Source organism: Ambystoma mexicanum, chromosome 2p (assembly GCF_040938575.1).
Source record: "Ambystoma mexicanum isolate Mex_15411 chromosome 2p, UKY_AmexF1_1, whole genome shotgun sequence".
NCBI classification, from domain to species: Eukaryota; Metazoa; Chordata; class Amphibia; order Caudata; family Ambystomatidae; genus Ambystoma; species Ambystoma mexicanum.
The window spans coordinates 60,221,141-60,238,227 of record NC_090923.1 but is presented as its reverse complement, the minus strand read 5'-3'; positions in this window follow the sequence as shown (position 1 = coordinate 60,238,227).

The window sequence follows — 17,087 nt, the reverse complement described above, 5'->3', positions numbered from 1 at the left end:
GGAGCAGCTTTGTCAACAAGTCCAAAGCAATGTACACATGAAGGTGGGAGGGCAGGCGCTGTCTCACCTGGATCCAAACATTTCTACAGCGGTTATATCCTCAAAGTTTGAGTCCAATGACGTGGTTGCAGCTCTTTAGTCAAAATGTGTGTTATGATTCACCAGCGACGAGTTGCCGCGGGATTGCCACAGCCTTATGCATTTTTATTTGTATTACATTTGTATAGCGCTTGATGCCTAAGCGTTGAACAAAGTGACCAGTGGTACAAATTCCGTGAGCAGCCAAACAAAAACCAACAGATCAATGAATAAGAAGGGGAGCTTCCTGAAGGGACTTGAGAAGAGAAAGAGGACATGGAACGCAAAGAGACGAAGAGCGTTCCAATTCTCCGGAGCCATCAGAATCAAAGAACGGAAACGTGACAGGGCACTTAGGACACTGGGAACAGTCGGAAGAAAAAGATATTTCACAACAAAGTGAACGAGCAGGAGAGCAGAAAGATTAAAGACAAGCAATACCTTAGAGAGACGTAAAGACAATACAGAGGAACTCAAAAGACAATACGGAGTAAATCAAAAAGTATCCGATTTTCAATCGAGAGCCAGTGCAAGGAGTGTAGGGTAGAAGTAATTCAATCCCGAGGGGAAAGGGTACAAAGAACCCGAATTGAAGACTAGTAAATAGAATGAAGAGGAGCGAGATGAGATGCCGGAAGAGCAAGAAGAGCAGTAAAACAAGCGGGGGAAGTGCGAAGTTTAGTGGAGGGAAAGGTAAGAAACCGACAAGCTTTTTGAATATGGAGAAGTTGATAGCAGCAAAAGCGAGAAACAGAGGAGACATGAGAAGGAAAGGATGATGAAGAATCAAGAATGACGTCAAGCTTACGGGCATTGGGAGAAATAGGCGAGAAGAGGGAGGAAAAGAGAGAAAAGCGGCAGGAATAGGAGGAACAGTCGAGGCAGGGAAAAATGGAACCTCCGTTTTGAGGGAATTTGGTGAAGATTGCAAGAGGGCATCCATGATTGAACAGCGAGTAGACAGGCAGATAATTGAGGAGTGAATCGAACTTGGTCAAAGGACACTTTTGGTAACCCTTTAGTTGCTGGGCAGCATCAAGGGCTGGCTTCAGGACAGAGCGATAGGTGGTCTCCCTCCAGGGGCTACAAATAGAAATGGTGAAAGCTCTGCAGTCATGCCCTATCGCAGTGTGGAAGGTTATCATACTGACTGTTTTTTAATGGGGTCTCGCAGAACAGCACATCAAAGATATGCCAAAAAATTGTACTACTTTTCAAGAGCAGGTGCACACAGTTTCATAAGCAAACTATCTTTAGGCTTGGGCGACTGATTCTGGCTTTAATGGGTTGGCTGCGAGCTGAATCTCCTATGAGTGTAGACAGTCAAGCTCTCTAAATGCCACCCCTACTCCTGGCAAAGAAGGTGGCACATCCAGGCACCTATAGATGGAGGAAAGATTGACTTTCAAGAAACAGCTTCATGTATAGTGCAAAGGACCACATCACTCAGGGCAGCCCACAGAAATCCTTCTACAGATAACTTCCTATGGGCAAATTCCCTGATAACAGTAAGCTGCTATTGTTTTCACCTTTAACTCTAGCCGGAGGGGGCACATTGAGGGCGTGAATGTCCACTAAACACCACTTACCACTGAGCTCTCTTCCTCCTGCTTCCCAATGCTCCAGGACAAGAGCCATTAAAGTGATGTGAACTTAATCTCTACCCTAGCTGGAGATTCATCCATCCAAACACATCCCGCTACCGTGACCTCCGTCGACTGGTATCTGCACGGATTCCCCAGGCTTCATGCACACAGTACGCAACTGCCTTTAATTCATTGTAAAGGTACTTCTGCAAGCTTATTAAAACAGAATTTTGAATAAGTTAAAATACAACTTTGAACATCAGGTCCTGTAGTGAAACAATGCAAATCTTCATTAATACGAGCAAATATATGTTCTGACGTGGGTGCTCTGAACCACTAACCCACTCTGAGGGTGCTTCATGTGACCCTGGGCACTCGAATGGAATCTTCAATAAACAGATGCTGCAAACCATGGGGCTGGATCCATGGGCGGCTGGAGTATGGAATAATGGATGGATGCAGGAGGATAAAAGCTTGCACCATTGTCTCCTGAGCTGTTTTTTGAGTGCAACTAAATCTGGAATATGGGAGTCTTATTCAAACCAATGCCCCTTATTTATTTAAAGTAAAGTGCACTTTTGGATGTAATCAAACTTTCTGCACTATAACCCAAAAGTGCATAAATTAGGTCTTTAATAAGGTAATACCGTAATATCATTGTAATACATACAAAATACTGCACACCTTTCTCTGATTCTAAGAGTAATCATGTTTCAATATATTTATAAAGTAGCTGGTCGAAAAAGCCACATTTTTCATATATTTTTAAGTAAGTGATACAATTTCAATTTTCATGCAAAAGCATAAATCAGCCAAAATTAAAGAAATTTGCTGCCCATTAAAAATTCTCTTCCAGGATTCTTCAGTTTTGAAATAATGCCCCTTTGCAACAAATTTACCCGGCAGTTCAATTTTAGAGCATTTGGTTATTATATACTTTAAAGTTTCTGGATTATCTTTCATCTTAAACATTCTAAAATATCTACCTTTTGATATGTATCCGTTTTGTAGAGTTTAACCAAATGAATCTAAACAATAAAGCACCGTCTTACATTTTTTACTGGGAAGCAGCTCACACATTTGTTTCTTCAATTTTCGGATAGTGATTTACATATTTCCTTGATCATTTTTTACCCTAAAAAAACCAACTTCCGTTTCACACCAAACAATCTTGCCTTCTTCATCTCTCCAAAAATTACGCTTAATTTTGAAGTCCAATCAATTTTGATGTTGACTAATTTCACAAAATTCCTATTTAGAGATAGAAATGTCATAAGTTCTTTGTTACCGCACTTGAGAATTGTCTCCTTAATGCGAATTTACAGACTATCTGTTTAGACTTCATAATTTGAATGGCCAAGATTAGAAATCTCATGTATAAATTGATCATTAAGCCTAATTCAGCTCTAATCTGTTGTATAGCAATACCTTTGGGTAAACGTAAGAGCATTCTCCAAGTGTTGCCCTCAAGATGAATTGGGCCCACCAATTGCTGAGCTACTGAACTGCCCCATGACGCTCTTACAGAGAGATGGGGGAGGCTTTAATGTACTGATCCATCCAAATGCTCTAGATAGGAGATGGGGAGCACCTACATGTAAGTAACCCCCAACTTCCCAGGCAGTAGAGTTAACTCCCCTGATCCCCACAAATGTGCACTAAGGCCTATTGGTACCGAACTCTCCAATACAACTCACACACTCATAGAGCACGGCCACCAACCTCGGTAGGTAGGAGATGGGGCAAGCCTACTGGAACCCACATCTCTATACTGTTGCCTACGCAACCCATCTCCCCTGTCTGACAGCAGTTTACAAGACGCATACCCATGCTTCGACTTGAACAGAGCCAAGCAGGCCAGGCAGGAGATGGAGAAGGACAAAGGCTACCCTACCTTTTCCCTGCTTTGACTGTATTCTTCAGTGACTCTGTAGGTCTCTATCCTAACCCACATGCTTTAAGAAGGCAGAGGGGTCTGCAAGTACCCAAACCCCTTTCTGAGAACCACAAACAGAAATGGCACAGATGCATGAAAATAGCCTCAACAATTTCAAGCAGTCAGAATGTGGAATGGGCCTAACCCTCTCAGGAGGGCAATTCTTACCAACCCTGCTGATCCACCCCACCCCACCATATACCAATAGGTAGGAAAAAGGGCCCTGGAAGCAGTTGAACAGCCTGCCTGACTGCACAAAACAATCACACAGGCAACATTGTCACACAACAAACCGTGCCAGGTGGGAGAGGTGGAAGGTCGGCAATCAACAACCCTGCAATGACATATCACTTAACCTGCCGACAAACCTACACCATGAAGGCCTGCCACAGTCTAATGCATCCAGTGCTAGAAGCAGTCCACCGAGTAGATCTTTTCCTTTTCCAACACTGAGTGCATCAACATTCACTTGAGATGGTGATCAACACTGTGATCAGAACTGGTGAGATACCATCAATCACCACACTAACTGAGGTATGGACACTGACAGGTGCACTAGCCATGTGGGTGAGGAGCATGCAACGTTGTTGACGGAGCGGGTGGAGGAGGCAGCAAGATGTTCAAAGGGCCTTGAATGCAAAAATGGGCAAGAACCTTCAGAGGCACAGGGTGCCGAAGCACCCCATCGGGTGAGATTACGCGAGCCCAACTGGTCAATTCAGGACAGATATACCGACTAACCAATATCACTAACAATTTCCTCCTCTGCATACACCTCTCAAACTCCAAACCAAACACAACCACAAACCTCCAGCACAACAAACCGCACAAACTTCACTCCACTGCAACAACAAAACAATAAACACACAGTCGCACATCAGTACACGATGACTACCGGCCGCATACACCCCAGGCCCAGCCGACGAACCCACCGGGCTGAGGCTGCCAACAGCACATCACTGCACTCTTGCACTTTTCCATCCTCCACCCACTAACTCACCATCCCTCCCTCTTTCAGAGCCGCCAGAGCACCAGGGGGGACTACTGCGGTGGTGATAGTGCGTGGTACAAATGTCCTTTAACATTAACATCAGTGGTGTGCTTAATAGATCCCACATAAAACAGAACAAAACTGGAAAGAAACAATAATAAAATGCCCTGCCTGTCACTTTGACTGTAAAGAACCATGAAATGAGCAGATCCTAGTAAGGCCACTATTGTGGTGGTCATCTCCCGTTCCAGGGGCTAGAACGGGGATAATGGCCAGGGAGCCAAAGGTTTCGGCCCTGAGGTATGCAGCTAAAAGAGCCTGTTATGTTACCATTAACCAGCCACCTGCTGTTCCCTCTACTCAACATGATCATCTACAGAATACAATGCTTGTTGTGGAAAGGATTTCATTGTAATGTATTTCATTGCAAGTGTAAGCAAGAATGATGTTGTTGAATCATTAAAGGCCATTCATTTTATACGAAAGCAAATGTCTTTGGAATAGTTAAAGTAGAAATAGGCTTTCGCTGAACTACCCAAGCGAATGCAGCACGCGTTTACATGTACTCAGTGTTATGCGTTTGTAAATAGGCACGAATTCTGATATCATAATTTAACTTCAACATGGAAACAGTTGCCTATGGCCTGAAGCCATGAATTGTGTTGGCAAGCCGTATTTCATCTAAGCTGTGGAAGCACAGGAGGCATTGACGGAAGCACGGCCGGATAGCTTTTTATGTCCTGAGCACCAGGGGTGGTGTTAGGTCGGGAAAAGTTCCTGGGCTACACCAATGTCGGGATTGTCGAGACTCTGGGCTAGCTAGCCTTTTGGTTGTCACTCTTGAGCTTCTATCCAGGTTTACAACCAAAAGACCCGGGGCTATAGCCCCCTCAGCACCCTCCCTAGCAACGCCTCTGCTGAGCAAATGGTTTGCCGTGCGTGTGTGCAGGTTGCAGATCCTGAAAAATCAAAAAGTACATTTTTCGGCTTTTGAACTGCAGTGGCAGACAGCATGAATACATATCGTGGGCCTGATTCATGGCATTTTGTGCACGGTTCAAAGTAACTTTGCACTGCCGACACAAACGCTGATTTATGGAACTGTGCCAAGTGTATTTTTCCAATGCACTGTCAGTACATAGTCATTTTTGCAGTACAACATAACTTTGCCCGAACTTTGCACTGCAAACACAGTTCTTGGAGTACAGCATGATTTTGCACTGCAAAAATAAACTTTGTGCTTGCTTACTATTTATTCAATCATGGATGTCCGATCACTTTTTTGTTCTTAATGCTGTAAAAACGGAGGTAATTTTCTTTCCCTCTAACTCGACTTCTCTGGCTTCTTTACCTTCTGTTATTTCGTTTCCTCCGGCTCCGCTTCCTATCATCAGTAATGCCCAATCTCGGAAAGCCAGTTTGTCTATGACTTTTAAAGCAACAAAGTTATCATTGTCTGCTCGAATCTTTTCACAAGTTTCCCACTGCTCCTCTGAACTTTTTGACTTCCAATCTCCCGCTTGGCTCCACTTAAATCGTTCATGTTTCTATTCGTGTTCTTGGTCAATTGGCTCCTCGTGACTCTCTCTTCCTCTCTGGCTCAACTTGGATGGCTTTCTTTTCATAAACATCTAAAGTTACATTTGTTTTATGTTTGGTGTTTAAAGCACTTTATGGTCTTGCCCTCCCTACCTTTCCTCACTTGTCTCTTTCTATCTTCCTTCGCGTCCTCTTCAGTCTGCCTCCCATTTCCATCTTGTAGTCCCCGCTCTTTGCGCCCAAACTTGCTTCCGATCTTTCTCTCTCCTTGCACCTTTGAATTGGAATACGCTCCCTCTCTCTCTCCGATCTATTACCGTTTCCTCCTCCTCCTTTCGGGCTTCTCTACGCTCTCCTTTTCTTCCATCTGGCTAGCAAGGTCCTGTTGCAATTTTTAAATACTCTGTTTTAAATATTGATCCCACTGTTTGTACTGTTTTTAATTCTATGTACAGTGCTTTGGTGTAAGGCGCTATATAAAATAAAATACAAATACTTTGCACAGTTCCACGAATCAGGGTTTGAGTTGGCAGCGCAAAGTCACTTGGAACCGTGCAAGAAATTCCGTGATTCGGGCCCTGAATATTGTTCTTGTATAAATACATGAATAGTTTGAAAAATGTGTCCTGAATGTTTGCTGTCTGACAATACTAGTTTTGAATTGCATATTTTAAAAAATAGCGTGTTGCAAATGAATAAAGCAGCATTCAATCCAACGTTTCTCTGTAGTGGGTGTTTATCCTAACACAATACAGCTTGAATAATCTTTTAAGCAAGCACGGCGGTGGGGGGCGGGTGTGTGTGTGTGTGTGTGTAAACAATTGTATATTGCATGGCATTGGTGGTGCAGCTCATATGTGCTGCTCTTTTACTGTTCTGATATGAATTGAGTCACGCTATATATGTGAGGAATAAAAGCACGAGTGAGGTTCAACCTAAGCAAGTGATTTAGCAGAGGGTCAAGTGTCATGGGGAGCCCAGAAATGGGTTGGTACAACCAGGGAAGACCGTCAAACGGGGCTCTGTACAAGTGCTCTGTGTAGAGATTGAGAAACAAGGTGCACAGGATCGACCGCTGCAGTACCCCAAAGTATAATGTATAGGTCATGTGAGAGAGAAATGTGTTTTGCAAAGATGACATCCTTGAAAAAACACGAGGCTGCGACCTCTTGATGTGTTTCAGAAACACACATATTTTCATGGGTGCCCAACCCAAGCAAGGAGACCTACGTTTTCACAGATGCTGTTCTTTCAATCCTACAGGAAAATAGAAAATTATTCCAACACCCGGGGGGCCACACATTGAAACACCCAACCAGGACAACAGAGAATAACAGATGGGGGCGTTACCCAATTAGCGCAATAATAAAACACTTCCCTCTGAATGCAATGCTCCGGTACTGGGAAGTCTGAAGTCGAGCGCTTATTTCCAAATAGTATAGACAAGGGTTAGTCACGGATCATGAGACGATGTTTCATCTTATCTGATCTCATCATGTCAACCATTTATTAAAATGTACAAACATTACGATAATCTAGCAGCGGTCAGGCCCATTATGAGTGGTAATGGTTGGGCCACAGAGAATTTGTCGAAGTGTATTGACAATGCTATTTGACAGAAAGATATGCCACTCCCATCTTATTCTACAGGGATGGGAGTAAACCAGTAACATGCGCTCAGAGGGACATTCGAAATCAGAGGGTCGCAATTGAGACTACTGGGGACGCTTGCCTAATGTTCCCCACCATAAACACACCAAGTCTCAAGGTGCGCCTCACCATCGAATCAATAGTCATGTAGTTGTTACTGTAAACATTTCATAGCGGAATCAATAATACAACAGTTTAAAAAACAAGTAGCCAGCCAACACGTGTTTCGAGCTTTGCTCTTTGCTTCAATGAATAACAACTGCACCCAAATGGATTCTGAATCTTATTTACTGATTTTCAGACTTCTGATCCGAGTTCACTGCGATAAGCAGTATCTTCTGACCAGTTTTTCGAGTTGGTCTGGCATTTAGCCAAGTCCATGTGTTACGGGATCTGTCTCGAGATGCGGTGAGTGTATTGTGATGTTGGCTGTCCGACAGCCGCTTACGAGATACTTTGCGTGCTGTGATGTTGACTGTGTGATAGCTAGCCCTGAAGAAGAGCAAAGCACGAAACACATGTTGGCTGGCAACTTGTTTTTCAAACTGTTGTATTAACTTAAAATTATTTACTACACTATGAAATGTTTACAGTAATGAGTACATGACTTTTGGTGGTTCTTTTGTGTGAGATGCACTTTGAGACTTGATGTGTTTTGGATGTTAGTGTCTTACTTGAGAGATTCTACTCATGTTCTGCAGATCCAACGTGGCATCACATGGCACCTAATATATTGACCAATATCAGCTCAGTGTTCCTATTTACACTGTAAGCTCGCACATTTATTTCAACCCAGCGGAACTCAGCTGTTAGTGGACAGTCTTGCAAGTTCACTGATGTTTCCTGACGTCCTTGTTAAGAGGTGTTCTACGATTATCACTTACCCTGAGCTCCGCGACTTGTGCTGCATTTGTGAGTGCGTGGGGACATATTACACAACGCATATATCATAACAAAAGAGGGATTTTTCATGATTGCGTTTGGTGTTCTGGCTAAGATTTCTGTTACCAAGTTTCAATACGTTGTGAAATACTTATGTATTGTGACCCATTATTTCTATTGACTTTTAGGTTTGCATCTTTACAACAATACAGTGGAAAACAGCTGTTAATGGTTATCTTTGTGAAGTACAATGTGTTTACTGAAGAGACTTTAACACTCTTGTTAAGGGTAGCGCGTTGCGATTTTTACTCAAGAGCTCTGAGATTCAGATTGCCATTGTCAATGCAGGGGGCGTGTTCAGTAAATACATATATCAAGTTTCATAATTCACATTAGATGGACTCCTGCCTCTTACAGCTTGGGATTGACTATCACTAATCCATTCGTTCCAACATTTTAATGTAATCATTTTGGCAAAATAGTGAAAATCCTATGTCAACCGATTCTTTCCTAACATCCTTGTCAAAAGCGGTGCTTAGTGGGTAATACCCACTATGTTTATTAAGGATCAGATTACAATTGTGAATGTAGAAGCATTATCATCATTTCTAATACAAATATGTTAACATAGTATTAATCTGGACTCTCCTTTGAAAGCATATAGTCGATAGCCTTTTAACAACTCGCTGTGCATGCCTACAACTATATATCAGTACATCTTCAAATTTTATTTCTTTACTAGAAGTTCAATCACACTATGGGAAAGCAAAATGATCCCTATTAACAATGGATCCAAGCGACGGGCTCATGTTCAACTTTGCCGTTAATTGGTGCATATTGTCTACTTATTAGTATATCCATTTGAGGTTTGTCATGATAGAATCGCATTCAGGGTGACGTCACACGCACCAACGTGTGATGTCACAAATAGGTTTATATGCAGGGATTCAAAATGACGTCCGCAGTGGAAACTCACAGAACGTCGAACACGGCTTTTGGTGTTCTAAACAAAGCACCCTATAGATTTTTCAAAAATGAGGAAAGGTATATACCGAATATATTATGATTGTATTAAGTTATTACATCTATTCCATGATAGGATATTGCACTGTATGTTAGAAGAATAGTGGTCTTTTGATATAAACCCTTGGGTCCTGTTGAGTAATTTTGGCTGGCACTACACTGGTTGAGACTGGTTTAAGGAGCGTATAAAGAAGGCAGGCTAACAAATGACAAACTATGAATCTGCATTTAAGTAGTAAATAACGATGGTGTGCTAACTTTGTGTTTTTTTGTTTATTTGTTTATTATTATTCCCCCCCCCCCCGCCCGACCCCTCTTTCTTATTTTGGCCTTTCATTGCAAAGGATTTCACTGCAAGTTTAAACACGGATTGCGTTGTTGAATCATTAATGGTGAAGTATACAGGAGCCAAGCAGGTTTCACAAACTTTAGTTTATTCTTCAAATATCATCTGAAGTCCCACCAGCAGCACACCATCTCGTTTCAGTAGGCTCTCTATCAGTCATCGTTCTAATCTAGAACCCTCACTAATCAACATTTCCTACATTACATCAAAGGCACTGTGCTGGCGGGCTCAAGAGACTACACACCAAACCTATTAACACAACATTAATACAAGATAAAGGGTTTGATTTGCTCAGGCCTGCTGATCGACCTGTGCGGCCTAACCACTCCACATCTCAAACCATTATCACTGGGGCAATCCTTTTCCTCATCCACTTGCTCATTCACAGTTACCATCCTCTTTTTTTTTTTTTTTTTTGGTCACTTTTACAACTCTGTTCATGTTCCAAAATCTACCATCATCTGTTCACACTGAATTATGCAAAATGTTCACGACCGCACACGGCGAAGACCACGTCATAGGCCCTTGCCTCAATGGACCAGGCAGTTTAATCCTGACAGTCTCCTTCTTTTATCTCATTTTACTTTACCTACTTCCTCTCATTGTACCTCCATTTGTTTCTCTCATTCTCTCCCTCTCCTGCTGCACTCTCTCCCACATCCATCTTTCTCACCCCATCCATGGAGGATTTGATTTGTAGTTGGGTTTTCTCCATCTACACAACTCAAATGGCAATGCTCCAGTGGTGGTGTGGGGATAGAATTTGTGCAATACCATCCTGCTCATAGCAACAACCTCCCAATCTTCACCATTACCCCATGCCCAGGAAATTCAGTCTTTGATCACTTTATTGAAGCGTTCCGCCACCCCATTAGTTTGAGGATGATAGATCAGTCACCTATTGTTGCATACCAATTCTCATTAAATAATCACTCATTTTAAATTGAACGCAATTGTCAGTCAACAGTTCCATCGGGTACCCTACTCTCCTAAACACATCTTCCATGAGAGTGCTAACATCTTTAGTCATAATAGACTTTGTGATCTTCACCTCCTGTTTGGACAATTTGGAAATCGACACAATGCAATATGTATCTACACCTTTGCCATGAATGGGTCGAACAATATCCATGCCTATTCTTTCCCACGGCATGTGAGGAACTCTAACAAGTTACATGGGACTTTCTCTTGGCACGTGATTTATTTCACTTAAACAGCATAGTACACAGTCCCTTATTGTCCTTTCTACTTCTAAATCACAACCCAGCCACCAGAATTCAGCTCTCAACGCTTGTTTGGTTTGCGTGATACCCTGGCGTCCCTCATGAGCTGTTTCAATTATCCTTTCCCTCATGTCAGTGGGTGGAATTACTCCATCTCCCCTCATGACATAACCTCTTTCCACATGAAGTTCCTTACTCACTTTACAAAGTAGTTCTAAGTTGGTTCCACCAACTATCTCTTTCTTCACCTCTCCAAAATTTCTTTCACTTTCTTAATGCTATTTCCTTCCACACTCCTTTCCCACTCATCACTCGTTATCATCTTGGGCTCAACATAAAGCACATATTCATCCACTTCTATGCACTCATCTTCATCTTCTCCATCCAGTCCAATGTGAGAAAATCCACTAGTGTATTCTTCTTTCCTGGTACATATTCTACATCTAATCCATTGTGCTTGCTTTGCACGCGTGTGTTCGCATCCCATCCTCCTTCCCAAAATTGTAGTATACAGGAGCCAGTTTCACAAAATTTAGTTTATTCTTCAAGTATCATCTGAAGTCCCACCAGCAGCACAGCGTCCCTCCTTTCAGTAGACTCTGTAGATGTCACACCAGCAGCACAGCTTCCCTCCTTTCAGTAGGCTCTCTACCTGTCACACCAGCAGCACAGCGTCCCTCCTTTCAGTAGGCTCTCTGTCACACCAGCAGCACAGCGTCCCTCCTTTCAGTAGGCTCTCTAGATGTCACACCAGCAGCACAGCGTCCCTCCTTTCAGTAGGCTCTCTACCTGTCACAGCAGCAGCACAGCGTCCCTCCTTTCAGTAGGCTCTCTACCTGTCACACCAGCAGCACAGCGTCCCTCCTTTCAGTAGGCTCTCTGTCATCCTTCCAATCTAGGTCCCTCACTACTCAACATTCCTACATCATAGGCACTGTGCAGGCTGGGATCAAGACGGTATCGGGAAACATTATCCCCACCAATAATACCGCCATATATATGATTGTGGAGTAAGGCCATACGGCGATATTATTAGTGGGGATAACTTATGGGGTATATGGGACCAGGTTTGCAGGGGTGTCCCCTGCTCCCTTTAAAAAAAGACAGGGTTTGTGGGGTGTCCCCTGCAGGTTCCATGGGTTAATATTGCCGCAAAAATATGGAGATATTCTGGTTTGGTGATATTTTTGTGGGGATAACAAATGGAACCATCGAGACACTACACATGGTCATTCATTTTCTAACAAGCAAATGTCTTTGAAAAAGTTCAAAAGCAGAAATAAGCTTCCGCTGAACTACCCAAGGGAAGGGAGCATGTGTTTACATTTCCTCAAGGTACTTATGCTTTTGCAAATATGCAAGTATTCTGATTTCCTAATGTAAGTGGGAACCTTCGCCTTTTGGCCTGCCACCATGAAGTGTATTATGAAGCCCTCTTCAGCACCAGTGCGTAAAAGCAAATACGGCATTCAAATCCATTGACAGAAGCATGACCGGATGTGCCGTGAACACCACGCAAACGACCAAATCAAATCAAAATGTTTGCCGTGCTAGTTACAGAACATGAAACGTCAAACAGGACATGTTAAGGCTTTTGAACTGCAAAGGCAGCCAGCATGAATACATACTGAATGTCTTTCTTGAGTAGTTTGAAACGTGTGCCTTGAATGTTTGCTGTCCGACTACAGAGCTTTTGAATTTCGTATTTTAAAACAATAGCCTGTTGCAAATGAAAAACCTATTTTTCAAAGCAGTGTTCAACGCAACGTGTCTCTGAAACAGGTGTTTATCCTAACACACCATAGCTTGATAAAGTTTTTCAGGTAGACATAGTCCACGTGTGTGTGTGTAAGCAAGCAATTGTATATTGCATGGCATTGGCGTATCGCATATGTGCTGCTCTGATATGGATTTCATGAAAGTCACGCTATATATGTGTGGAATAATGGAACGAGTGAGGTTCAGCGTAAGCAAGTGATTTAGCAGGGATCGGGGTTGGAAGCCTGCAGCGGAAATGTTCGAGAGAGAAAGGACCAAAAGTTATTTTTCCGAAAATAACTTTGTCTTCTCTCCCCTGAATATTTCAGCCTTTGCCCTTGATCCCAACCCCACTCCCACACCCTACTTACCTTGCGGCGGCACACTTTTCTGTGTGCCGCCGACTCGCTGTAATGACCCTGCAACGCCTGTTCCCTTTCACTTCGTTTTTTTACTTTTTACGGGACCGGCTACGGGGGACACCCCGCAACCCCCATTCACAATGTTATGAACAAGTTTGCGAGTGACACCCCAGAGCCCTTGCCAATGAATGGGGGAATTTGGTCAAACTTTTTAGCAGTTCAGAATTTTCGAACGGCCGAAATTTAGACAAATCTCGTATTCTGTCTTTTTTCCATTTTTTCGGATGTTTCCCTTCAGCAGAGAATCAATTGGCACGGGGAGCCCAGAAATGGGTTGCTACAAGCAGGAAAGACCATCACACTGGGCTCTGTACAAGGGCTCTGTGTAGAGCCTGAGAGAGAGGAGGTGGACAGGATCGACCCCTGGAGTACCCAAAAGAATAATTGTCACGTGAAAGAGAAAATATATTTTGTAATGAGGCCAATGACATCCTAGAAAAAACAAAAGGCTGCGACCTGTTACAGTGATTCAGTAACACAAATATTTTCACAGGAGCCCAACCCAAGCAAGGAGACCTACGTTTTCTAAGATGCTGTTCTTTCAGTCATACAGGAAAATAGCAAATTATTCCAACACCCTGGGGACACACACGGAAACACAGAGCCAGGACAAGAGAAGAACAGATGGAGGCGGTACCCAATGAAAACAATAATAAGACACTTCCCACGGACTACAATGCTCCGGTAGTGGGAAGGCTGCATCATGTCACCCACATGCATGTACTTGACCTCAGGGATGTGGATGCCCCCCTCTAAAACCTGTGTTTATTGAGCAGACAATGCCCACCCAAGAACAGAGCGGAGAAGTGAGAGCCACTGGCACTCTTGCTTGGCCGGTGCAGGCACCGCTGATGACACACAATCGAAGGGGTGGCGGGGGACATTGCAGACTAGTGGTCAAGAGATTTTATCTACTTTCTAATTAAAAAATGCAACCTGGAGCTCAGTAGATACCTGTACAAAACATTGTGTAGACATTTGAGCAAACCCATATCCCTTGTTTTTGGGCAAGCAGTTCTCGCAAGTTTGTTGATTACCACTCCAATCCTCCACCCTCCACTGCCTAAACTGCAGCAGAATGATGTACTGTGGTGAATAGTGAAAAGATTCTGGCTGCAAAAGGGCCTTACATCGTGCTCTGCAGCTTGACATGCAACCAACCAACCTCTCTGAAGGGTGCTAAGGTTGGACACATGCAGTTATCATGATCTGATACCATGACACATACATTATCTGGTGATTAGATAATCTGCGGATAGTGTGATGCGCGATGCATTCTGGCCTTTGGGTTGTTGTCCAGAGGTTCATTTGAGACACAGGCACAGGGCTCTATTCTGAAAATCCCCACCAGCTTATGTGTTTACTGCTGCAACAGTAGTAATGGAATGGCGGACATTAAGAGACCTACCAGAGACTGAACATGGAACAAATATGGCATGGCATCAATACTGAAAACAGAAACGCTACGGCAGACATTTTAAAATTTGCATCCATTCTGAATGCAACCCACCCAAGAGCCATCCAATAAACGAAGACCGCTTTGCGTGTCAGAGCAAACGGCAGTAGTTGTCAGGAAGCAACAATGACTGAAGATTTTGCAGTGGTCTGGAGTGGATGCAAATCCCCCCAGGGTCTCCTGGAAGACCACTAGACTGGAATCTCTAACTAACCCCTTCATATTTGGAAGCAGGGGCAGGAATATTCAGGCTGACCCCGATTATCTGGGCGGTAGATTCTCTTCTTAGGTCCAGGATGTCTATTGGAAAGGTATAGATACTATTTGTAAGATGATGTTTTCAGCTCTTATCCTTCTGCCTTGCCTTTTCCCTTTTTTGTGTGGCCTTACCCTGTCCTTTTACCGCCCGGCTTTCCCTACTGTTCCAGGATCCTGATGGGTAGTGGATGGAAAGCTGGGCACTTCCAACTGGTAGATCCTGCTTCGGAAAGTCAAGAGAATCCACATGATATATAGTGTCCTTACTCCTGGGCCCCCGCCTCTCTCAGTTCCCGGCATCTCAGCCCTCAACTCAGTCTAGATTAGGCACACCGTGTCACTCCAAAATTGGGGCAATGGATCTTATCCAGTGAACCTGCAGAGGGAAATGTCTTGAGGACGCAGAGCTCTGGTGGCTTTCTAGAGGCTGGGGTACACTAGGAACTTGGCAATAGACTATGTGCCTCCCCCCATCTCCCTAGAGTACTGCAGATGGACTGGACACTGGTCTTCCGCCAGCAACTGCACACAGTAAGTGCCGCGGGAGAGGGTGGGGATCCTTAGCCCCCACACCAGACTAAAGGAAAGGGGGAAGGCACAGGAAGGAGCGCTCATAGCTGCAGCCGGGATTGGGGCCAGAGTGGCGAACACACGGCTAAATAGGGAGACTGAGGAGAAAGCCAGTCCAGTCATCCTTGGTGCCATCTTGGAGTTGATCTTTACCTCTCCAACTCATTAGTTCTATCAATTTCTTGGCTGTGTTCTGTGCCTCCCTCTCCCCCACCCCCCAAAAACCTTTCTTATCCCTTTTCCATTCAGCCTGTCACAAGCCTGACAGTATTATGCACCGTGTGCTAATCTCTATAGATATGAGACTGCTGTGACGTTGACCTTTTCTAAACATTGGTAGGATAGGATGGGGTCTTTTTTCAGTCTCATTCAGACACCACTCACATTGTAGACTATTCAATGGACCCCAGTTATATAAGTAAAAATGAGATAAAAACCAGCCAGTGTTGTGTGCCCCTCTTACTGCTGGTCCAGGTACATTACTCCAGAGTCAAAGGCTAAGTCACATTTCTACAAATTCCCACTGATAAGCAGTGAAAAGATGGCCCAAGGCTTTCCTTACTCGTTGGTTTGATCGTTATCATCTTGGGTCCTGATCACGGGGATTAGACCCCCCATTTTCTCCAACACAATCGGAAGATTATTGAGGTACAATGACGTGGGGAAAAAAGGAAACCCATAAGAACTACGTCGTAACCTGATTGACGTGCAAGTTCTCCGGCGTCATACAGCTGGTGCCAGATTATCTTGCGTGTTGTGCGTCGCAGGTTCTGCTCATCCAACTCTCAACTAACCTGAATAACTGGTCTCCTTGATTCCACTTCTGCACCTTACTTACCACGTAGGAGGATTCTCCGGTTGCGATGCTTTTTTCAACAGTAACTAGACAAAATGGATCAAGGCGGGCAGATGAGCTGTCAGACAATGGACATTCCTCGTGCTTGATTGACTGTTTATGATCCTTTCAAGAAATCAACAAAGGACTACAGTGGCTGCCACGGTTTGCCACAGTTGCTTTTTCTCAGGAAATAAAGTCTATCCTTATTGTAGAATGTGTGACAACTGGTCAAAAGGCATCTAAGCGATATCGCTCAGGTGCATGTTATATCTACTATAAGACATTCGTTTTTTACGGATCATATGATATCAGAGATGTTTGGAGGGTCTAAGGTCATGTGGAAGAGAGTTCCAAAGTTTGATGACTTGCACTTGAAAAGACCGCCCCAGTTCACTTGAATGAAATACTTACTAGGCAGGATGCTTCAGTAGATTGGTTAGAGCGAATCTATATGGCCCACACTTCTTAATGACATCTGCTTTGTCATTTTCATTAGAAGGAAGGGACAGGACATTTAGTAATGCTCATTTC